The following is a 25561-nucleotide window of genomic DNA, read 5'->3' as shown; positions in this document are numbered from 1 at the left end:
GTCCTTCTGTAATCCTAGTCCTAGTTAATTGTTTGGACACAGCAGTGGTAGTTATTTTAGAAACAAAATGTACCCTCCTGAAGATCTCCATGACCTTTGTGAGAGATGCCAGTTACAGAAATGCATGCATTGGAATGAGATTCCATGTCACCTTTTCTTCTCACAGAAATCATGTTTCCATTTTGTTCAGTGGCTTTTCAGTGCCACACAGCCTGTGTTTTCCTTCTGGGCAGGAGAAGCTTTACATTTAGAAGCTGGCACACACGGTCTGCTGCTCATTTACTTTGGAAACTAAATACACAGTTTGGGCTGCTGCCAGGTGTTAGAGCGGGGATCCTCCTGACTTGGTGAAGTTGCAGCAACCCTGCAGGATCCTCAGTTCTGAGCAGCAGCCTTGTCTACTCAGAGACATCTCCTTCCTTTTTCATCCTGTCCGAGAAGGAGGGGCTGACCCTGGACACCTGCAGGACAGCAGGAGTTGGACCCCCCAGGTGCTCACAAGCCACAGACCCTCACAGCAAACCACCTCTTCCTAGTCTGGCCCAGAGCTAGGAGCCAGAGGGCAGTGACTGGGGAGAGTGGGCGGGGCAAGCTAGGCTCTGCCCCTCTGTTACTTTACTCAGCCTGGCACAGGCACCTGCACACCAGAGCCGGCAGCATCCTCTGCTTCCTTTGCTTTCAGGAGGTAGGACCTGGTGCAGAACCCAGAGAAGTCCGCGCCAGCATGGGGAGCCGCGTTTCTCGGAAGATTTTGAGTGGGTCGACACGGATGAACCGCATGCGCAGAGGAGACGAGAGATCCTGGGTGAGGTTTTAAACATATGCTCCAGAGTGTACAGCTACTGCTCATGCCCCCAACAGAAGGAGAGGCCGGGGCTAGGCTCAGGGTGCTCACAGCTTGGGGATGCATGGGACTTCACAGATCCCCAAGATGAACTGCCTGCTTGGTGAAGAGGCAGGGGCCAGTCCTGAGCGTGAGCACCCTCAGCCCAACCTGCTGATTCAGGTTAAAGATCTCCAGACTGAGACATCCCAGGCCTTCTCCACTAACTAGGGGAGTCTTAGGACGTCCATTGGGCAGTGGTTTCTCTAAATAGCCCGCTACTGGAGTGTGAGGCTCAGGATGTGGTCCTGGGAAATCCTGGGGTCCTGGAGCCAAGTACACATGATCCAATGCAGGTAGGTCCCAGTGAGGGGCAGCACTACCTGGAACCCAGGGCCTGTTGGAGAAGACAGGTCCTGGTGTGCTCACATCTCCTGTCTTTCTACCACAAACCTGGGACACAAAGGGAAGTTCACAGACAATTCTCATCCTTTTTGGTTGTCAGGGTGAAGAAACTGAAACACAGATGACCAACCAAATACAAAAATACCTGGCTTGTCCTGACAGTTGTTTCGGGCTTTAACACCGACTAACCAGGTCTCACAGCTCTAGAGTATACAGGGCCTTCCGTGTTCCCAGGGAATTCTCTCCTCTCTCCCAGGCCGCCCTTCATGACCCACCAGACTTCTGAGTTGGGTTCTCTCTGACATTGCCTAACTTTTCCTCATTCCAGTTTTCTGCCTTTTCTGCCTTGTAGAAGATGCAGTGAGAAGGAAGGAGATCAGTGCTAGGAGGAGGACTGTAACCTGGGTTAGGCTGCCTGCAAAGAACACGCTTCTAACCTGTTCTCTGTTTAAACCAAGGACACTAATGGAGGGGTTGAATGTGAGGGGCCCTCCTCCAGTGCTGGGGACTGAACCCAGGGTCTCACACAGCAGGTCCACACTGTGGCACACCCCCAACCCCTGGAGATCTCTGCTATACACAACAGTTTGCTTTCTCTTGACGTCCATATTCCCAATGAAAAGACCAGACCCAATGTTTATGAGTGTCTAAAGTTAGAAATTTCTTCTTTTGTGAATGAGTTAACACTAGTGGGTGCGAGAACCTTTGAGTTTCATGTTAAGGCAGCGTTTAAAAGACTTCTGTCTAGTTCTTGGGTTTCTCCTCTTTCTCTAACAACATTGCAGCTTACTTGTACTTAATTTTATAAGATATCAGTAGTACCTATTATCTACATTTTACATATTGCCTCAGAATCATGTGATGTCCACCTTTACAAAAGCTGACTCTTAAACTTAGCTTTCTCTTCAATAGTCAGAAAATCAAGGAAGCAAGAGAGTGTTAATTGATGCTTTTCTCAGCCTTGAGCTTTTCCCTACAAACTTATCACCAACGAACCATCTCACTTGAAAAAGCTGAATGGACTTTATATTTCTTGATGAAATATACTATTTTACCACTCAGTGTTCCATTTCTGGAGACAGAAAAGAAATAACTTTAAGGAAGAAGAGTCTGGGGGTTCATTTAAATTATCTCATCAAAATGACAATGTACTTCTGAAATATATATCTGTACTTTGGGGGAAGAAACAAATCCATACACTTTGAATCTGTAGTTAGAGTTAGTGTGTTAAAAGTCCATTTCATGCTTTACCAACAACCCCCCAGTGGGTACTCATGGACAAAGGGGATGAAAAGAAACTCCACCCTGCTCCATTCAGATGGACTTCTACTCCTAAAATGCACTTCAGCTGAAAGAGTGTGTCTGGGGTGCAAGTGCCAAAGAGGGGGTGCTGAGCCTCCCACTGCTGCCCCTGTGAGCCCACACCTCTGAGAGGTCCTAGGCCTTGCTGCTGCAGAGCCAGTCTCGACAGTGCCCACTTTCCTGCACCGGCCCCAGCTGCCCTGTAGGAGAAGCCGCACTGTGGGCCCTCCCGCCCCTGCTCTCTGCAACACACTGTTGGACCGTGAGCATGTTGTCGCTGTCATAACAGTCTAGACACAGTGGCTCTCGCTGACTCTGCATAGCATGTGTTGTGCCGAAGGCATCACTCACAGCCACAGATGGTAGAGGGAGACTCTAATGGAAATAAAGTCAACATTGCATATCAAACTGACACTTTAAGGTACATCTTCAAGGGAAAACCACTCACTTCCTAAGAATTTCATAAAATTGGCAGAAATATCTGATCTACTAGATACACCCAAAAATCTCAAATGTACAAAATTTATGTAAAACTGGATAATACGCTGTCAGAAAAAGAACAAAATTACTTCTTAGCAATAGAATCTATATGAACTATTGTGAATGAAATACTTAGCAACAGAATCTATGGGAATTATTGTGAATGAAATGCTTAGCAATAGAAGCTGTGGGAACTATTGTGAATGAAATGCTTGGCAAAGGATTTAGGAGAATGTGGCTGGGGATGTAGCTCAATGTTTGGGTATTTGTACAGCCTATGTGAGGCCCAGCCAACGTCATACTTAATGGACAAAGAACTGAAAAGTATTTCTGTGCATTCAGGAAGAAGGAAAGGGTGCCAGTCACTGCTCAATTTTGTATAATACTAAGAAGTTTTAAAAAGAGCAAACAGGCAAAAGAGAGACAGGAAATAAAAACAAAGTGGAAGGTCATCTGTTATGTTTACCCTGTGACTATATATGTAGGAAAGTAGACTCCACACAAGGCTATTGGAACTGACAAATTCAGTAACATAGCAGAACACCAAATCAACATACAAGAAATACACAACACGTGACTTGCTGGTCATGGTGGTGCACACCTGTGTACTAGCTACTTGGGAGGCCGAGGCAGAAGGCTTGCATGAATCCCCAAGTTTGAGACCGATCTAGCCAACACAGCAAGAATACATCTTTAAAACTCTTTACCTCTGGGGCTGGAGATATGGCCCAGCAGTTAAGAGGCTTGACTGCTCTGCAGAAGATCCAGGTTTGGTTTCCAGCACTGACATGATTGCAGATGGACACTTTTCTCGGTCCCGCCCTGGTCCCACAGTCCTGCAGCCACTTTTAAAATAATCACACAGAGGCTTAATATTAATTACATGCTATTTGGTCTATGGCTCAGGATTCTTGATAGCTAGCTCTCTGGTCTTAAATTAACCCATTTCTATCGATCTATGTAATGCCATGTAGTTGTGGCATTACCGGTTTGCTGGCACGTTGCTCCTTGGGCAGCGGGCTGGCATCTCTCTGACTACACCTTTCTTCTCCCTGTATCTTTGCTTGGATTTCCCATCTAACTATAACCTGTCTTCCCGTAGGCCAGAGCAGCTTCTTTGCTAACCAATGGTAGCAACACATATTCACAGCATACAGAAAAACCACCCCACAGCACATGACAGCTCACGAACATCTGTTACTCTAGTGCCAGGGTATCTGACACCTTCCTTTAGCCTCTCATGGTACAAACACATACATTCAGGCAAAACACTCATATGGATGACAGGGTTTCTCTGTGCAGCCCTGGATCTCTAGGAAATTGCTTTGTATAGACTAGGCTGGCTCTGAAATCACAGAGATCTGCCCATACTCTGTCTCTTGAGTGCTGGGATTAAAGGTGTGCTCCACCATGCGCAGCTGGCATAAAATATTTTTTAACTTAATTAAAAATCCTTAGTTTCTCTGTATCCAAAAAAAAAAAAAAAAAAAAAAACAAAACAAAAAAAAAACTTGGTGAGCAGGAGACACTAAGTCAGCCACCCTCATAGTTGTAAATAGTTAAACAGCAAAGTAAAACTTACCAATGAAATAATAGACTTCAACAATAAAAGTTACATAATATTGATGGGAAAAATTGAAGTAGATACACAAAATAATGGAAGTATCCACATATATGATACTGAAATTTTACTCTTATCAACATATTAAAAAAAACTGACTCGCCAGGTGGCGCACACCTTTAATCCCAGCACTCGGGAGGCAGAGCCAGGCGGATCTCTGTGAGTTCGAGGCCAGCCTGGACTACAGAGTGAGTTCCAGAACAGGCACCAAAACTACACAGAGAAACCCTGTCTCGAAAAGCAAAACAAAACAAAACAAAAAACAAACAAGCAAACAAAAAGAAAATGAAAAAAAAACTGACTCAAACTGGGCTTGGTGGCACACACCTTTAACCCAGGCCAGCCAGGTTATGTGGAGGGACCCTGTCTCAAATCAAAATGAAACAAAATAAACCTCAAAATGAATCAAATACCTAAGTGTAAGACCAGAAATAACTGAAAGAAATCATAGGGAATACAAGTGAAGATATTGGTATAGACAAAGATTTTCCAGATTGGAGTTCAAAGGCAAACACACACACAAAAAAATTGAGAAACAGTGTTTTACTAAACCAAGTAGTTTCTGTAGAGCAGAGAGAGTAATCAACAGAGTAAGATGGACAGGCGGACAGAAGATGATGTGCAGAACGGAAGATAGCTGCCAACTAGTCATGTGATGGGGACTGATAGCTAGAATAGAGGAGGGTTATTTAAAAACAACAACAAAACACCCGAGTGTAAAAGGAGTAAATGATCTGGAGACACTCCTCAGAACAACAACAACCCCCCCCACACACACACAAATAATAAATGGCCAAGAAATAGATGAGAAAATTCTCAGTATCCTTAGACATCAGAGAAATGTAGACAAACCTACAATAATATCCCACCCCAACTAAAATAACTATCATTGTTCTAATACTGATAAGGATGCAGAGGAAAGGAACTCTTAAACACTGCTATCGGGGGTATAAACTATACAGTTATTATGGAAAACAGCATGGATATTTCTCAAAAAAAAAATCTAAAAAATAGTATTATTTCCTCAAAACACCAAGAATAAATTTTCCATCTAATCCTCTCCCGGGGCACTTCCTGCTGCACCTCTAAAGTGGATAAAATCAGCATACAAAAGAGATGCCCTCACATTCATATGTGTTGTGGCAGTCACAATAGCTAAATTATGGAATTAGCTGAGGGGCTCACCAACAAGCAGCAAGGATAAAAAAGTGTGATGTGCATAGACGATAACATCCCATCACCCTATGACAAATAAGAATGAAATGAGCTGGAGAGATATCTCAGAAGTCAATGAAGTGCTTGTCATGCAGGCCGGTGGACCTGGGTTCAGATCCTCAGCACCCACATTAAAACAGGCACAGTTCCAAGTGCCAGCCACCCTGGTACAGGGGCCGCAGGGACAGGAGGATCTCTGGGGTGTTTTGGCTAGTCAATCGAGTCAAATCAGAGAGCACCAGGTTCAGTGACAGGCTCTGCCTCAAAATATAAGGTGGAGAGCAGGAGAGATGGCTACGCGGTTAAGAGTCCTTGCTCTTGCAGGGCAACCAAGCATGGACATGATGGCTCACAATCATTTGTAACTCTAGTTCCAAGAGATCTGATGCCCTCTTCTGACCTCCATGTATACCAGACACACACATGGTGCACATACATACATGCAAGCAAAACACTTATACACATAAATTTAAAAAAAAACCTTTAAAAATGTAAATTATAAGGTGGAGAGTGACTGAAGAGCAACTTCCAACACTGACCTTTACACACAGAACCATACACTTGCTATAATTTGTAGATAATGTAGGAACTAGAGCTTACTGTGTTAAATGTAACATCAGACATAGAAGGATAAGTACCATGTCTCCTTCACATGTAGAAGCCAAAACAAGTTGACTTGGAAATGGAAACACTGTTGCTAGAGGTTAGGAAGTGTGTGGAGGAGAGGTGGGAAAGGAGAAGTTAGATTTGATCTGCACAAGGATGTGTGTGCCAGGAATAGAACCTGGCACATGCAAGGTGTGTGAGCACATCCCCATAGGTGATATCTATATTAAATAAGCATAAAAGCTAATTTTATATTTACTTCCCATTGAACCTTTGGATGAAATAACAAAACTACCTGTTAAAGTTTTAGGCTCAAGGGATTTTTTAAATTTTGAGTATTCCAAATTAATTTCTATGTCCTGAGAATATTTTTTGAGACATCATCTGTATATAGTCCTGGCTGTTGAGGAACTCATTATGTAGATCAGGTTGGCCTCAAACTCACAGAGATCTGCCTGCCTCTGCTTACTGAGTGCTGGGATTAAAGGCATGCTCCAGCATTGTCCAGATCAACTAGAGTTTCGTTAAAATCTATATTATACCTTTTAGAATGTGGCTAATTTTTTCCTAATGGTTACATATATTAATATTTCATCTATATCATGTCTTTTGCTCAAGGATAAAGTCACCTAAATTTAAGAATATCTAGGAAATGAATAACTACACTCCTTTATTATAGTACACAGTGTTTCTCATACTATTTCTTAAGTGCTCAAAGTACTAAATGGTAAATGATAATTATTTCTTCAAGGGACTAATAATTTACTCAATTTTGATTTGTCATTATTCCCTTACAGGAAGTATAATATTGAGCTAGGAGGCTTTACTTAACATGTATATGTGTGTATCAGGTATGTGATGTCTGGACAGTGAGCCCCAAAGAGTCATCTGTCTCTGCCTCCCTAGTAGGGGGATTAAAAGATCATGCTAGTGCTGGGCAGTGGTGGCACATGCCTTTAATCCAGCATTTGGGAGGCAGAGGCAGGAGGATCTCTGTGAGTTCAAGGCCAGCCAAGGTTGTTACAGAGAGAAACCCTATCTCAAAAAACCACAAAAAAAAGAAAGAAAAAGAAAAAAGGAAAGATCATGCTAGCAAACTTGTCTCTTTCCCTTGGGTTCTGGAGATCAAAGTCAGGTCCTCACGCTTGCATAGCAAACACTTCACCAACTGAGCTCTCTCTCTCCAAGGGCTCATTATAATTTCTTAGGTGTGTTCATTGTAATTTTTATAATTATAATTGTAGTTTTTCCACTTATGATTCTTATTGTATTTTCTTTTCTTACAGCAAAGTATCCAGAGATAAAATCCTTGATGAAACCTGACCCCAACCTCATCTGGATCATAACTCTGATGGTTCTCGTCAAGCTGGCTTCATTTTACTTAGTGAAAGACCTGGACTGGAAATGGGTCATATTTTGGGCCTTTGTCTTTGGTACCACCATTAACCACTCAATGACTCTGGGGATCCATGAGATTTCTCACAATTTCCCATTTGGCCACCACAGGGCGCTGTGGAACCGCTGGTTTGGAATATTTGCTAACCTTCCTATTGGGGTTCCATACTCGATTTCTTATAAAATGTACCACATGGATCATCATCGATACCTTGGAGCTGATGGCATTGATGTGGATGCTCCTTCTCACTTTGAAGGCTGGTTCTTCTGTACCACTTTCAGGAAGCTTATGTGGGTTGTTTTTCAGCCTTGGTTGATTTTTCTTCGACCTTATTTTGTCAACCCCAAACCAGCTACTTATCTGGAAACTATCAATAATGTGACCCAGATCACTTTTAACATTATAATTTACTATGTTTTTGGAATTAAATCTTTAGTCTACATGTTGACAGCCTCCCTGTTTGGCATGGGTTTGAACCAATTGCTGGCATTTTATAGCTGACCATTACATGTTCTTAAAGGGGCAAGACACCAACTCATATTATGGGCCTCTGAACTTTCTCATGTTCAATGGGGGCTACCATAATGAACATCATGACTTCCCTAGTATTCCTGGAAGCCGCCTTCCACAGGTAAGTGAAATTTTTGATTTATTGTTTTAGTTTTTGATTATTATATGATCCAAATTAGTCTTCACTTGCTCATTTTTTTTTGTTTGTTTGTTTTTCGAGACAGGGTTTCTCTGTGTAGCTTTGTGCCTTTCCTGGAACTCACTTGGTAGCCCAGGCTGGCCTCGAACTCACAGAGATCCGCCTGGCCTCTGCCTCCCAAGTGCTGGGATTAAAGGCGTGCGCCACCACCGCCTGGCTTTCACTTGCTCATTTTTAAAGAAAACTTGGTATATAGTATCAAACAAAAATTCACTTAAAAAATAAAGCATAATGTATATCCAATGTCTGACAACCTAATTTTACAAAAGTTCAGTCTCTTGGATTCTTATATTTGGCCATTAAAACTAGGATTCAGAAGTGTTACAAGATGTGCAAAACTTATTACTTGGTAAAATAACTCAATGCGTTATAAAAAGAAGACATGCAGTTGGAAGGAAAATTTGGCAGGGTCAGGCCTGGTAAGACTAGGGGATTGATATTATCAAATACGTGGCATACATGCATAAAATTCTCAAAGAATTAAATGAAAAACATACATCTTAACAAAAGCCCATCAGATCAGCATGATGAACGGATGTTCATTCTACAAAGGAATTTGATTTTTTAATTGAGTTATTTTACCAAGTAATAAATTTTGTACATCTTCTAACACTTCTGAATCCTAATTGTGTGTGTGATCTGTAGACTGTCCTTATTCATGAAGAACTGCAGGGAGTCTGAAGGACCATGAGCAAAGGTGTTGCCCTTTGGCTGGTTCAGTATTTTGTCTGTCTGTCTGTCAGACCCTCACCTGTCATCTTGAGGCCTCAGTGATACTCACGGTTCACCTTGCTGTGTTTTTTCACTTTCAGGTGAGGAAAATAGCGGCAGAATACTACGACAAACTCCCCCATCACGACTCCTGGGGGAAAGTCTTGTATGATTTTGTGATGGATGACACACTGAGTCCCTACGCCAGGGTGAAGAGGCTTCCAAAAGGGAACGAGGTTCTGGAGTGAATATCACCAGAGCCAAAGAAAACCCTCTCCAAAGCTTTATTATTATAAATGATATGTGGCGATATCTCCCCACCCTGCCTCTCTCACTGGTAATTATCTTAGGGCATCACACATGCGCAGCAAGAGCTCCGCCAATGAGCTCTGTCCCCAGCCTGATTTGGCCCTGCTTAAACTTGGACCAGTGATGGTCAGAAGCTGTCTCGCTACAATTTAAAATCAGATTTCTATGAGATCATGAATTCACTCTGGTTGCAGTCGGCCTGACTGTTACAGTGCTCACCTCCGCTTACAGGGCATTTGCTTATTGAATTATATCATTCCTGGTGGTGTCTTTATCTATGTCTATCACTTTGTATGCACATCATGAATTGCCTACCTTACGACAAGATTTTTACCATTAAATTTTACTTTAATAAAAAAGCTAACCAATTGCACTATCAATCAAAATGCATTTACTGTTTTTTTTTTTTTTTAATTTCCCTGTCTTTTCTTTCTGTTAGATAGTTACACTAGTACTTGGGGAAACTTAACTATAAATTTCCTTCCCATGAAAAGGACTAGAAAGTCTCAGAGAGCATGGTGGTACATACCCATAGTCTTAAGTGTGGTTCCAGGAAGGCTGGGAAGGAGAATCACTTGGTGCCCTCTTGAATCTACATACTTGTACCTCAAGCATTTTACCCACCCAGCCATTTCCCCAGTCCTATTCCTTCTGTTCCCAAAGGCTCAGAGGGCAGTGCATGCATATCTTGGGGAAATGACCATTCTGCTTCAATTTAACAACATCACTTCCTTTCAATATGCACATTGGAAAGGGAATGGTCTGTTCCTCATCAAAAGGAAAAGGAAAATGAGGATCCAAAATATGATGTAAATTCTTTCAGGTTGGCCAGCTTCCTCTTACAGTGGTGGGGAACCAGAACTGGATCTAGTCACCCTTGTTCTAAGTTTCAGGCTTGTCTACTGTCTATAATGACACCCTTCAGTTATATATCCACAAAGAGCCCCCTTGCTTGCGTATAAAAGAAGGGGTTAGGAAGTGGTGTCTTTAGTTGGAAACTGGGTGTCTAACGCTGAGACAGAATTTCAGTAATTTGGAAGAAAATCATTCACAGTGATGGCTGGCTCCTCCACTCTCCTGTCATCTCACATTCCAGGGGATGCAGCGAGCTGTTTCTGCCTCCAGCTTGGGCTTTCAGAAATAAGGAAAGCCGAGGAGGAAAGGGAAGCCAGGCACGGCACATACATGCACATCGCACACATCCCCATACTCGTGATGGGCAACCTTGCAGCATCTGGCTCATGCCTCCCTCTTGCACACTGTGTCCTCCCCTCCCTACTCACTGCTGTGGGCCAGCCCTGCACATTCCTTTGTTCCATGCTCAAGATGGCCGGCCTCAAATTAGGGCCTCCTCCACTCCCCCTGTACTGCTTCCAATACAGCCAGTTCCTTCCCTCTCTATCCTCAGCTCTCAGCTCAAAGGCCTCCTCTTCGAAAAACCCTTTCCTATGCAATTGCTTAATTTTTCAGTTTACTAAAACCAACCCTGAGACAAAATCAGGGTAAAGTGGCTTCCCTGGAGTGTTACCTTAGGGGAAGGGTGAGGGGGTGGGAAGCAGGTCAGAAAAGTAAGAGGAGTCCCGGCAAAGGAAGCAGTAGGGACCACGGTGCAGCCAGGCTGGAGCAACCAGGCATGGGGAAGAAAGCCAGTGGGCAAGGGAAGCTGGTCCCCTCCCTGACTCCTGGGACAATTCATGGACAGCCTCGCCGATGGCAATCCTTCCACTCTTCACGGAATTGTACATTCACTGTGTGTTCTCCCTTCTCCGCACCTTACAGGAGTTTTAAGTCTCTCCGAGCAGTAAGGAAGCAGAGTAGCACACTGATCAGCTTCAGCCGCTCTTCACTAAGGGCTGGTCTTGGGCTCTTGAGTCTCTGTAATGTGGAAAGGGCAGAGGAAGTTCTTAGGCGAGGGGACTCATGCCAACGGCCTTTACACTAAGGGTCACTGTCCTGAGTGGATGGGTAGACAGGAGAGGAGGTGCTGACCAGAAACTGCTCCCTCACAGGTGTTACACCGCCTCTACCAAATCACTCTCTACCCCAAGTCTTAGGGGACTAATGAGGGCCTCCCTGGCCAGTGTGAAAGAGGACCCTGATATGCCTGGAAAGGAAGGAGATCTGGAAAATGACATTCAGAGTCCAAGGAACGTGCCCACAGTCAGATAGCGCTAAGGCTTGCCAACATCGCCCCACCCCCAGCCTTTAAGGAGGCAACACTATCAAAAAAAAAAAAAATTAAAAGGTAGCCGGGCATGGTGGCGCACACCTTTAATCCCAGTACTCCGGAGGCAGAGGCAGGCGGATCTCTGAGTTTGAGGTCCCCCCTGGTCTACATAATGAGTTCCAGGACAGCCAGGGTTTATGCAGAGAAACCCTGTCTGAAAACAATATAAAAACAAAAATTAAAGGCTATAAAATTTGGGCCTGAAATCAAAATGACTCTGAGATACCACCTTACACCTGTTAGAATGGCTAAGATCAAAAACACTAATGACAGTCAATGTTGGAGAGGATGTGGAGCAAAGGGAACACTCCTCCACTGTTGGTGGGAATGTAAACTTGTACAACCACTGTGGAAATCAGTATGGCGGTTTCTCAGAAAATTAGGAATCGAACTACCTCAAGACCCAGCCATCCCACTCTTGGGCATCTACCCAAGGAATGCTGATTTATACCATAAAGATACATGCTCAGCTATGTTCATAGCAGCACTATTTGTAATAGCCAGAACCTGGAAACAACCTAGATGCCCTTCAACGGAAGAATGGATAAAAAAAATGTGGTACATATACACAATGGAGTACTACTCAGCAGAGAAAAACAATGAAAGCATGAAATTTGCAGGCAAATGGATGGAACTAGAAAAAATAATCCTGTGTGAGGTAACCCAAACCAGAAAGACAGTTATGGTATGTACTCACTCATAGGTGGATTCTAGATATAAAATAAAGAATAATCAGACCACAACCCATAGAACCATAGAGGCTATATATATAGCATGGAGGTCCCTAGGACGACTGTGGCTTATAATAAATTTCAGTTTTACTCAATATTGAAAAAAAAATAGCCAAATGAATGGAAACACATGAACTATGAACCAAAGGCTGAGGGGCCCCAGCTGGATCAGGCCCTCTGAATAGGTGAGACAGTTGATTGGCTTGATCAGTTTGGGAGGCAACTAGGCAGTGGGACAGAGTCCTGTGCTCATTGCATGAGTTGGCTGTTTGAAATCTGGAGCTTATGCAGGGACGCTTGGCTCAGTCTGGGAGGAAGGGACTGGACCTCCTGGACTGAGTCTACCAGGTTGATTGCAGTCCTCGGGGAGGACTTGTCTGGAAGAGGTGGGAATGGAGGGTAGGCTGGGGGTAAAGGGAGGGGGTGGGAGGGGGGAGAATAGGGGAACCCATGGCTGATATGTAGAACTGAATGGTATTGTAAAATTATATGTGTGTGTGTGTGTGTGTGTGTGTGTGTGTGTGTGTGTGTGTAAAAAAAAAATTTGGGCCTGAAGGGATGACTAGGTGGTTGAGAACACTGACTGGTCTTCCAGAGGTCCTGGGTTCAATTCCCAGCCCTCACATGGTGGCTAACAGCCATCTGTAACTCCTGTTCCAGGGGTTCAACAACCTCTTCTGGCCTCTGCAAGCACTGCATGCATGAGGTGCATAGACATTTATGCAGGCAAAACACTCATAGACATTAATCTAAGAAAAAAAGAGTTATTTTAAAAGGGGGTAAGACATCATCACAAGATATGAACACACAGAGAGAGACCTTCTGTGCTCTTAATGTTGCTATTTCCTGGCTTGAGTTAGCTCAAGAAAGGAGGGAGTGTGAGGAGCCAGGCACAGACTGGCCCAACAGGTTCTGAGGAGCCATTTGTTAGAACTCTTTACTTCGTCCTTCTGTTGCTAACGTTAGTCACAGAAAGGCAGCGAAGTCAACTAGGAACACACTGACGAAGGGCCAGCCGAACGCTGCAGCATTGGCGGTTGCTGTTTCTTCCGGTCGGATGGGCTGAGGTGATTACTTTCTATCAGGACATCTGGAAGAGCTTCCTGTTCCGTTTCTCCTCACCCCTTGCCTCATGCGCACAACCCTATCCCAAGAAGTGAAAAGGCTTTGGGCAGAAATCCCGCTTGTGACTTGCTTCTGCTGTGCCACGGTCCCCCGGCTCTCCACAGCTGCTTTGACAGACTGCCCGAAACACGGGGGCGCCTGCCAGCCTCATCCTAGGCTGAGCCCTGACAGCCCTTCTCGAGCCCCACTGCAGGACAGCTTGGTGGTCTGAAGGTCACCGTCCTGTCTCTGCCTCCCCATCTCCTCTCTGCGGCAGGTGACTCCAGTAGAGCGCCATGGTCTTGGGAAGACTGATGAGCAGGGAAGACTACTAGTCACTCGGTTTGGCAGCTGGCTTTGTAGTTCTCTGACTGGGAAAGTGTGGACCATCCCTCTGGCTTCATTCACCGTGTCTAGTCGCTTGTTTTACCAGCAGTTCTAGTAGCCACACTGCGAAGCAGGAACTCCTCTGCCCTAGTCAACACCTCTGCCTGGGAGCAGCAGATAACAACGTCTGGCATTGTTTCCAGGGACCTTCAAGGTAGCTCAGGCTGTTTGAAGCCACCCACTCCTCAAGGAGGTGCCTTCACTGGATGAGTTCTGTGTCACCTCTGGAAGCCAGCTCAGCCATTATCTAGCAAAGCTCCTCATAGGCACGTCTCTCTTCCCTTCCCTTCCTTCCGGTCTTTTCCCCAATCCAGACTATCTGTAGTGGGTAGCCATTCCAGCTTGGTTCTGGAAGTTCCAACCCCCATTGAGACTCTGGCAACTGTCACGCCTACGAGGCGGGGTGAGGGGAGGCGCCTGGGGACCGAGAGCTGGATGGGCCAGCGCTCTCTCTGTGGCTCTCTCGGTGCCAGGACGCTGAACGGTGAAGGTGACTGTGCAGAGCTCCGGAGAACACCGCTGGACTGCGTTACACCTTCCCCAGACCCTGCGACCTACCCATTACTTAATTTGTGAGTTACGCCATTAAATAAATATCCTTTTAACTACGTGGAGTGGCCAAAATAATTTCTCCAATATCTGGCGCTCACGTGGGGCAAACTCCAAAGGCCTGGGCGGCTCCCGCCTCTCCTCCCTAGCTGGCGGGTACCTAAACCCGCCTGCAAAGTTCCATATAACCAGGGAACACCTACACGGTTCCATTCCCGAAAAAGGGAGCAGCTAGTCCGATCTCAATTCCCTAGCTTAGCCCAGACCAGCGAAAGAGGCAGGAGAGTGCTAGCTCCGATTTCCGCCATCTCCGCCATTTCGCCATCTCCCTCAGACTCCAGCCAAGATCGCCAGCAGGCCCTGTTTTGGAGCTGTACCAACGCCACCTGCTGGCTGAAAAGTGCTACTACACGCCCCAAACCCAAGAAAGGTAAGCATATTGTTTCAAGTAAAGGTACTTGATAATTTTACACCTTAAAATTGACTAACAAATTTTGAGTAATTCATGTAATATGGCCGACAACATTACCTCACAAGAATTTAAAAACCTTTTTGCCTGTATGATGAATGACATCTTCCTGGAAATATACGACATTCCTAAGGCATATCTGGGCTATACCATTTTGGCATTCATCATAATAATTCACACAGTGTTCAAACACTGGTTTAAGAACAAAGATGAGTCATTATTGGGACTGATACAGGCTTTAAAAGATAGCAATGAAGGCTTACAGAAAAAGATTCTCTCTCTGGAATCTGCTTTAAAAGATAGCAATGAAGGCTTAGAGAAAAAGATTCTTTCTCTAGAATCTGCTAATCAGGATTTACAAAACAGGCTTGTACCCAAAATTGATTTTATTGATAATAAATATGAATATTTAATGGATAGAACACTAACTCTCCAGAGTGAAGTTGTGGCTACTCAGACAGTATATAAGGAAGAAAGATTATCGTTAATTGATAGGATAAGGTCCATGGAATCATGTGTTTCTGAGGAACATAAAAACTTCTATGATTCCATGAGAAATATGGAGTCCCTTGCAAGAGAGGAGGTTCACTCCCTAGAACAGACCCTAGGTGCTCGTTTGCAAGCCCTAGAAGAAACTCTCAGTAAACATGACAAGGGAACTAATAAGCAGAAGGTCAAGACCATAGAGGTTGTAACATCTCCAAATGGCTCTCATACAATGGCTTATCCTGTTATCGTCCATGAGAAGCCAGCAGATGACACACACCCCGAGCCATATATGACATATACATTACAACCAATTTCAACAAGGGACTTTAAAAATATAAAGGAAGCAGTAGTTACGTATGGGATACACTCCACATATGTAAAACAGATGTTAAATTCGTGGTCTACCTCACATAGAATCATTCCAGATGACTGGCATCAGTTAATTTCAGCTGTTCTAGAATATAGCCAGCAGTTACAGTGGAAAAGCTGGTTGAGAGAAGAGGCAAAAAATTTAGAACAACAAGGTAAAATCAGAGGTTTTGTGATCTCCCAAGATCAAATACTTGGTGAGGGATGTTTCGCTGACAGGAATGTACAAGCCACTTATGATGAGCATACAATATCCCTATGCCGTACAGCAGCTCTAAATGCTTGGGAAAAAATTCCAGAACCTGGAAAACCAACTGAGGTATACACAAAGATATTTCAGGGACCGCACGAACCCTTCACTGATTTTTTACAAAGACTGAACAGAGCTATAACAAGAGCTGTGTCAGACAAAGAATTAAGAAAAGTATTAACTGAGTCCTTGGCGTTCGACAATGCTAATGCAGAATGCAGAAGAATACTTACACCATTAAAGATCAGATCAGCTCCTTTGGAAGAATGGATTCAATATACTAATGGTGTTCAGTCTCTTAACTACAGTAATGAGGCTTGGATAGGAGAGACAAATCCCAGAGGTGAAAGAAGGCCCCGTGTTACCAAATGTTTTAAGTGTGGTACACCAGGTCATATAAGTAAAAACTGTACATGGGGTACTCCTAGAAGCAATACTCCTTCTAGGAATAGCCTAAACAGGAGACCCCAACCACCTCCTGGATTATGTAGAAGATGTGGCAAAGGCCGACATTGGACCAGTGAGTGCAGATCAAAAATAGATATACAAGGCAACCCTTTACTGGCGGGAAACGCCTCAGGGGCCTCTTGCAGGCCCCCAAACCAAACGTAGTACGAACATTCCCTGCCACTGTGGAAGAAATTCCTCTCCAGGACAACTGAATAAACCAATGCCTAATGTAAAAACCGATACTGCAATGGATGATAAAACAGCTTTGATAGCTGGATCACAGTTTACAAAGAACACTATAAAACAAATATTTTGGCAGACTTCCATAAATGAACAAAGACCAAAGCTTAGAATTCGAATTAATGGCCTGGTTCTGGAGGGCCTGGTAGACACAGGTGCAGATGTGACTATAATTACACCAAAATCATGGCATCCGAATTGGCCTCTTCAAGAGGTAGATGTCCAACTGTTAGGGATTGGCACCCTATCTCAGATAAAACAGAGTTCGAGATGGGTTGAATGCATAGGGCCAGAAGGACAGAGAGGAAGGCTGAAGCCTTATGTAGCAAATGTAGCAGTAAATCTTTGGGGCCGAGATCTGTTACAACAGTGGAATACCCAGATTAAAATTCCTACACTTTCAGAAAAGGAATACAGACCAATGCATGTTTCTAGGAATAATATCATAACATGCTATAAAAATCAGTCACCAACCATTCAGGCTGTTCACAAACAGAGCACGACTGTTGTTGAACTCTCAGAAGTACCAACTGCCTTACCTTTAAAATGGCTAACTAATAAACCTGTCTGGGTTGGACAATGGCCTTTGACAAAAGAGAAGCTACAAGCTTTAGAACAGCTGGTTCAAGAGCAGTTAAATGCTCAACACATTGAAGAATCTACCAGTCCTTGGAATTCTCCTGTATTTGTTATTTAAAAAAAATCTGGTAATTGGAGAATGCTGACAGATCTGAGAGCTATTAATAAAGTAATTCAGCCAATGGGCTCCCTACAGACTGGGATGCCCTTGCCCTCTATGCTACCAAAAGAATGGCCTATAATAGTTATTGACTTAAAAGACTGTTTCTTTACCATACCCTTACAGGAAAATGATAGAGAAAAATTTGCCTTCACAGTACCTAATTATAATAATTCTCAGCCAGTCAAGAGATATCAATGGAAGGTCCTCCCACAGGGAATGTTAAACAGCCCTACTTTGTGTCAATACTTTGTGCAGAAACCATTAGAGATAATTCGTGTAAAGTTTCCACAATCCATAATTTATCACTATATGGATGATATCCTATTAGCTGATCCAAAGTTAGATACATTAGAAAGCATGTTTGAAGAAGTAAAAAAAGTTTTGCCTCGCTGGGGACTGCAAATTGCTCCTGAAAAAATACAAAGAGGAGATTCTATTAATTACTTAGGATATAAGATAGAGCTACAAAAAATTAGACCCCAAAAGGTACAACTAAGAAGAGATAGATTGAAGACTCTTAATGATTTTCAAAAGTTATTAGGAAGCATTTCCAACTTACTGGGTATCATGGGAATACCCAAAGATGGACTACAAAATTTGGCTAATACTCTAGAAGGGGACAAAGAATTAAATAGTCCAAGAGAATTATCAGCCGAAGCTGAGAAGGAATTGGCTCTAGTAGAAAAGACAATTCGAGAAGCACATGTGGATCGTGTGGATCCAGAACTTAAATGCATTCTTGTCATATTCCCCTCCAGACATTCCCCAACAGGTATTTTGATGCAGAGGGAAGATATTATATTGGAATGGATATTCCTACCACGTAAACCAAATAAGAAATTAAAGACTTATATAGAAAAGATCTCTGATTTGATTCAAAAGGGTAAATTAAGACTTCGCCAGTTGACAGGAATGGACCCAGCAGAAATTGTAGTACCATTAACTAATGAGGAAATTTCATCACTATGGAAAGATAATGAATACTGGCAGAGAGCCTGCAGTAACTTTTTGGGAGAGATTAACAACCACTATCCCAAAAGCAAGAGAATAGAATTCATAAAGAAGACTGAATGGGTCCTTCCTCACATTGTACGACAAAAGCCAATTTCTGGAGTCCTCACATTCTATACTGATGCAAATAAATCAGGGAAAGCAGGATATAAATCAGGAGACTTAAGTAAAGTGGTGCAAAGTCCATATAGCTCTGTACAAAAGGCAGAACTGTATGCCATTCTTATGGTACTGATGGACTTCACAGAACCCCTCAATATAGTCACTGACTCTCAATATGCAGAGAGAGTTGTTTTACATATTGAAACTGCTGAATTTATTCCTGATAATACAGAATTAACTTCATTATTCATACAATTGCAGGAAATCATCAGAAAAAGGGAACATCCTATATATATAACACATATCAGATCCCATACAGGTCTGCCAGGACCTTTAGCACAAGGTAATGATGAGATTGATCAGTTACTAATAGGTAATGTGCTAGAAGCTTCAGAATATCATAAGAAACACCATATAAATAGCAAAGGTTTGAAGAAGGATTTCTCCATCACTTGGCAACAGGCTAAGGATATTGTGAAAAAATGTCCTACTTGTTCCATCTATAACCAAACTCCATTACCTGCAGGGAGTAATCCAAAAGGTATACAAAGAAATGAAATTTGGCAGATGGATGTGTTTCATTTTGCAGAATTTGGAAGATTAAAGTATGTACATCATACCATTGACACCTATTCAGGATTTCAATGGGCAACTCCTATGAGTTCTGAAAAGGCTGATTCTGTGATTACACACCTATTAGAAGTTATGGCCATCATGGGAATACCTGTACAAATTAAGACAGACAATGCCCCAGCATATGTCTCCAATAAAATGAGACAGTTCTTTGCTTATTATAATATAAAGCATGTTACAGGTATACCACACAATCCCACAGGCCAAGCAGTCATAGAGAGATCCAATCGAACTTTAAAGGATATGCTAAATAAACAGCAACAGGTAACAATGACTCCTAGAAATAGACTGCATAGTGCTTTATTAACCTTGAATTTTCTCAATGCTAATGAGAAAGGAACAACAGCTGCGGAGAGACATTGGACGACAGACAAAACTCCTGAGCTAAACCAACCAGTTTATTTCAAGGATGTGCTGACCTCAGAATGGAAACCTGGATATGTTCTACGTTGGGGAAGGGGTTTTGCCTTTGTTTCTGCAGGAGAAGAAAAGCTATGGATACCAACAAAATTAATAAAAATTCGATTCGAACAGGAAAAACCCCTTGATGAAGAGAAGTAAAAGATCATCCACCAATGTGACATCTCTACAAGTTGTAAGAAAAATTTAACAATCAAAGGGTGGGGTAGGGTTCTGTTTTTGTCTTTCCAGGATAATGGAAATACCCATCTTCCAAAACTCATAAGGCCTTGGATATCCGGATGTTTACAGCAGAAAGGAAGAATCTATTGGTACCAATCTACACATGGTAAAATCTCACTGTCTAACATCTTTCTCTCTATCAATCTAGAAAAGTTGTGGTTCCAATTCAATTATAGCCAAGCTGGCTTTGGAGATGGAATTGGCTCACTCCTTCTCTAAACCCAAGCATATTGCTAAAAGAAAAGTTTAAGAGATTCTTCAGTCCCATATCAGAAGAGCCCTCTGGTGTGAGACAGAAGGAAACCAATAAAAAGGGACCATTGTCTTCTAAATTCTAATTCTCTCCATGCTTACTCTTGATTTCTCAGAATCCTTTCTTACATGCTATGTCCTCTTTAAATCCAAACCTCCCATTTTTGATAACAAATAAGTTTTTCCAATAGCAATCTCAGAAGTCACCAGAAGGAAGATGGGGCCCCAACAACAACAACTCTACCCAATCCAGAATGATGCCATGGTAATCATCATCATACTACACTTCTTGCCAGAATTTCAGACAATCTTACCCATTACTCTAAAACTTGCTGCAGAACCTACAGTTAGTCTAACTGAGATTTAACTATCTGAGCTTTCTCACAGTACCCAACAGAGATAACACCACCCCCTAACGGCAGGAAGCAATTCTAAGAAAACGACGCCCCTTCTCCCTTAGGTTTCATAATTCTCAGGGTTATGGATGACGGTTATAGGGTTGGGGGTGGAAGAAAATATTAACTCAGGATTGTAAAAAAAAAAGGGGTGGGGGAGAAGAAATGGAATGGATAGGTATAAGATATGATGGTAAATCATTGTATATACTAGTAAACAAACTTAGTAAAATAGCAACCTTAGATAATTTGCACTGTAATTTGTACTGTTATAGAATCTTATATGTTGATACAAATGTAAACTATTTTTATACTCCTGTTTAAGATAATTTGTATATTGATACAAATACAGAACTATATTTGTTATAATGTACATATATTTCTACTCTTATTTGAAACATTTTTATATTGATACAAATGTAAATTTATATCTGTCATACTTTATATATGTTCTACTTCTGTTTAGGATATTCGGTATATTGATATATATTTAATATTATTGTCATATTGCATATCGCACTATATATTCCTACCTCTGTTATAAATATCTTGTGTATTGTCACAATTTTGAAGTCATCGTTCTTCACCATACATTTGCTTATAGACTGTTTACCTTATTTACGTGAAGCCTTAGTCCTTAGGTTATTTCGATAGATAAGATTTATAGATTTATAGTCGCCTATGCCTGTCATCTCTATAGTTACGTTAGTTAGGTTATCCAGATTTACAGATACATAGGTCAGATGGGCAGGTAATCTTCAAACACTTCATAGACCTGAGAATATGGCATTTAAATAACTTAGAATTCTGTTGACGTGAGACACAATTGCTCCTGGCTGCACCAATTGATCCCGAGAGAATGTTGGGCTTCTAAGACATTTCCATTTGGAAGTTTGTCTTTTGGCACAAAATGGCCTACTGGGCAAAGAACTGCCCTTGCCTTGATGGCTGACAGTACAAATGCAATGCTCTCCTTTCTGGACAAGCGGGACACAAGGAAAGCGACCACTGTACTCTGCCAAGACAGGGTAAGATGGTCTTTCAGAAATCCTGCTTCTGAAAATGGTCTGTCAGATACTCTAGGCCTGTAGCCAATTTGAATGCACCAACAATGCTGAGAAACATTAGGTGACTGTCCAGGCTGCCAGCTGTCTTGGTCTACTCTTGCAAGATTCCCGAAAGTTGCTTGCATCCATCTACCATTTCTCAGGTACCATTATGTTCCTTCTCAGGTCTTTGATGGGATTGAAGACTAGCAGTTATAGTTACAACTTAGTATATATAATATCTTAGATAGAACATATTAAGTATTAGATTCAGGTTCTTTAGGATAGGACACCTTTGAATGATCTTTATAACATGCTGTTTACCTATGCTCTATACTTCTCTGGATTTTAGTATGTGTTTCTTGCTTGATATTGTTTGCATTGGTTGTAGTTACATCTTATCTAGGTCATTATCTCTCATTATTTCTGGACAATATTTGATAACCATTCCTTTGTATATAGTCTTGTATTAGTTTAGAACCTTCTTATTTAGACAAAAAGGGGGAGATGTAGTGGGTAGCCATTCCAGCTTGGTTCTGGAAGTTCCAACCCCCATTGAGACTCTGGCAACTGTCACGCCTACGAGGCGGGGCGAGGGGAGGCGCCTGGGGACCCGAGAGCTGGATGGGCCAGCGCTCTCTCTGGGCGCTCTCTCGTGCTGGGACGCTGACCGGTGCAGATTGACTGTGCAGAGCTCCGGAGAACACCGCTGGACTGCGTTACACCTTCCCCAGACCCTGCGACCTACCCATTACTTAATTTGTGAGTTACGCCATTAAATAAATATCCTTTTAACTACGTGGAGTGGCCAAAATAATTTCTCCAATAACTATCCACTTCTGTTGTCACGCTTGGTGACATTCCAGCCTCAGACTCACCAGGAATGGGATAACTGATACCACCCTGTGCTCCCATACTTTTTTGTAACATACATGGCCCTAACTCTAGTCCTAAGGGGCTGACTTGGGACTTGGGGCTCTCACCTCCTTACATATTCACCGATGTAACTCTTTCCAAAACCCAAATGTTGAACATTGGAACCCAATGTTCAAAGTGCAACATTCCTCATAGTGGGCAACAGAGCCTCCCTCCCCCAGTGATGGAATTATAACAAACATGGCTGCAATAATACCTGAGAAGAACCAACTTGAAAAGAGGACATGCTGGATCTGGAGCGGAACTCTAGAGATTTTCAGCCCATGAGAGGTTTTCCCTTGCTTTCTGCTACTGGGGGCTCATTGGCTTTGGCACCCTAGCAGACACCTTTTCACTCAGCAGGAGCCAAAGGGGGAGAGCACAAGAACAACAACCGTCTCCAGTGACCTAGCTCCCATTCCTACAGACCTCACTTCTTCAATAAACACCTGTAAGCTGGTCTTCATGGGTCAAGTCTATTATCCAATTATTCAGTGTCTGAGATAGGATGATCTTTTGTTCAAGATTTCCTGTGCTGCAGAAGGAACTCAAGGGCATTCTAGACAAAAAATGGGGTTCCTGAGGCTAGGAATATTGCTCAATGGTAGAGCACTTGTCAAACACCCTTAAGACCCTAGTTTTAATACCAGTATCATAAATAAATGAATAAACAAATATTTGTGGTCCATTGACTTAGAGTCTTTTGGGTATATTCCCAGGAGTGATATTTTGCTCTAGGTTTAACATGAATGTATTGTATAATTTTAGATTGCTAAATGTATAGCTGGAAACTGTGGGAGTTCTACTTTTAGTTATCTTTTTTTTTTAAACACACGCTAATCTTCATAGTTGCTTCACCAATTACAATACACACAAGTGTGTGGGTGCCTATGGAGGCCAGAAGAGCGGCTCAGATCCCCAGGAGCTGGAGTTACAGGGGGTTCTGACCCAGCCAATGTGGGTGTTGGGAACTGAATTACTGTCCTCTGTAAGAGAACAAGTGCTCTTAACCACTGAGCCATCTCTCCAGCCCTTGTTTTCTTAATGATATTCTGACTGGGGTGAGACCAAACCTCAATATAGCCTTGATTTACAATTTCCTGGTGTCTAAGCATGTTGAGCCTTTATTCATGATTTTCAGCCATTTGTATGCATTTCATCTTTTGAGAAATGTCTATTCATTTCATTAGTCCATTAATCAACTGGATTCTTTGTAGGAATATTTTGATATTTAAAAATTTAAGTACTCTACGTATTAATCCCCTATCAGATATACAGTTGATAATTTTCCCTCCCATTCTATAGGCTGTCTCTTTACTCAGCTGTTTCCTTTGTTGTGAGGCTTTTAAAGTTTATGCAATCCTATTTGTCAATGCATGCTTATTATTTTCTGAGCTATTAGAGCCTTTTCAGAAAGAACTCACTATGCCTATATCTTGAAGTGTTTTGCCTATGTTTTCCTCTAGTAATGTCAGTTTCATTTTTATTTTTTTACTTTAGCTAAGAGTTCTAACGTTGTATTAAATAAGAGTGAAGAGAGGAGACACCAGGAATGTCTCATTACTATTTTAAAGAAAAATGCTTTTTTATTTTACCTCCATTTACCATATTTTTGACGATAGATTTACCACACTAGTGGTACATTACTTCTAAATTCAGGGTTTTTAATCATGAAGGGGAAAGATCATCTTTGTTAAAGGTCCTTTCTGCATCTATTTGGATGACCATAAGACTTTTCTCTATTTTTTAATGCTGCATATTTCATTTTTAATTTGCATATGTTGAACTTTCCTTGCATCCCTGGAATGAAACCAACTTGATCATGGTGAATAATTTTTTAAATGTATTGTTGGCCTCAGTTTGCAAGCATTTTATTGAGATGTTTTGTTATTTTTTGTTTCATTTCTGCTTTGTGGTTTTTGAATAGGGTTTACTCTTTAGCTCTGGATGGCCTGGAACTCACTCTGTAAACCAAGCTGGCCTCAAACACACAGAGCTCTGCCTCCCATGTGCTACATGGGAGGAATAAAGGAAATGTGCCACATGTCCAGCTAATTGTAAGTTTTACACCCATACTCATCAGGATCATTGGTTTACAATCATCTTTTTACCTGCACTTCCAGTTTAGGTGTCAGAGTTAATACTAACTTCATAAAGTGAGTTTGGTAGTTATTTCTTTCCTTTGTAACTTTTTTTTTTAAAGATTTATTATGTGTACAGCATGTATGCCTACAGGCCAGAAGAGGGCATCAGATCTGATTACAGATGGTTGTGAGCCACCATGTGGTGCTGGGAATTGAACTCAGGACCTCTGGAAGAGCAGCTAGTGCTCTTAACCACTGAGCCATCACTCCAGCCCTCCTTTGTAACTTATAGAATAATTTGAAGATTAATATTAGTTCTTCAATTAGTTCTTCAATAGTTCTCAAAAGATATGGTAGAATTCAGCAGTGACTCCATTCAGTTCTAGTTGGTTTTATTTGGGGAGTCTATTTTATTATTGCTTTAATTTTATTGCTCATTATAATTTGCTTCAGTTGTTTAAACACCATTGATTTATTTTTGATAGTCCATCTATTTCTGCACATTTATCTATTTCTTCTAGATTTTTCATACATTGGAATACATGATTTCAGGGTATTCCTTATTGATCCTCTGGTTTTAATGAGTTATATCTCTTGTAATGTAATATTGTCCCTTTCCTTTTCTAATTTTCTTGATTTGGTTCTGTCTTTTGTTTGGTTAAGGACTTGTTAGTCTTACCTTTTCAATAAATCAACTTTCACTGATTATCTTATTCTTTTCATTTCCATTTCATTGATTTTTTTAATCTTTATTATGCCTTTCTACCTTATTGAGTTTATTCTGTTCTCAATCCATGTCCTATACTGATAGGTGAGAGAGAGGGCGTGAAGAATATGAGAAAGGACAAAAATGGTCTACAAAATTAGACAAGTAAGAAAAGTCAAAAGGGGAAGGAA

The 25561-nt window shown here is 42.0% G+C and overlaps 1 pseudogene; it reads left to right on the top strand.

Moving 5' to 3' along the window:
- The first annotated feature begins 724 nt into the window (after positions 1-724).
- Positions 725-9968, top strand: LOC114686410 (annotated as a pseudogene).
- The last annotated feature ends 15593 nt before the right edge of the window (positions 9969-25561 follow it).

Source organism: Peromyscus leucopus, chromosome 15 (assembly GCF_004664715.2).
Source record: "Peromyscus leucopus breed LL Stock chromosome 15, UCI_PerLeu_2.1, whole genome shotgun sequence".
NCBI classification, from domain to species: Eukaryota; Metazoa; Chordata; class Mammalia; order Rodentia; family Cricetidae; genus Peromyscus; species Peromyscus leucopus.
Note: the sequence above shows the minus strand (reverse complement) of the source record. Positions and strands in the feature narration are given on the sequence as shown.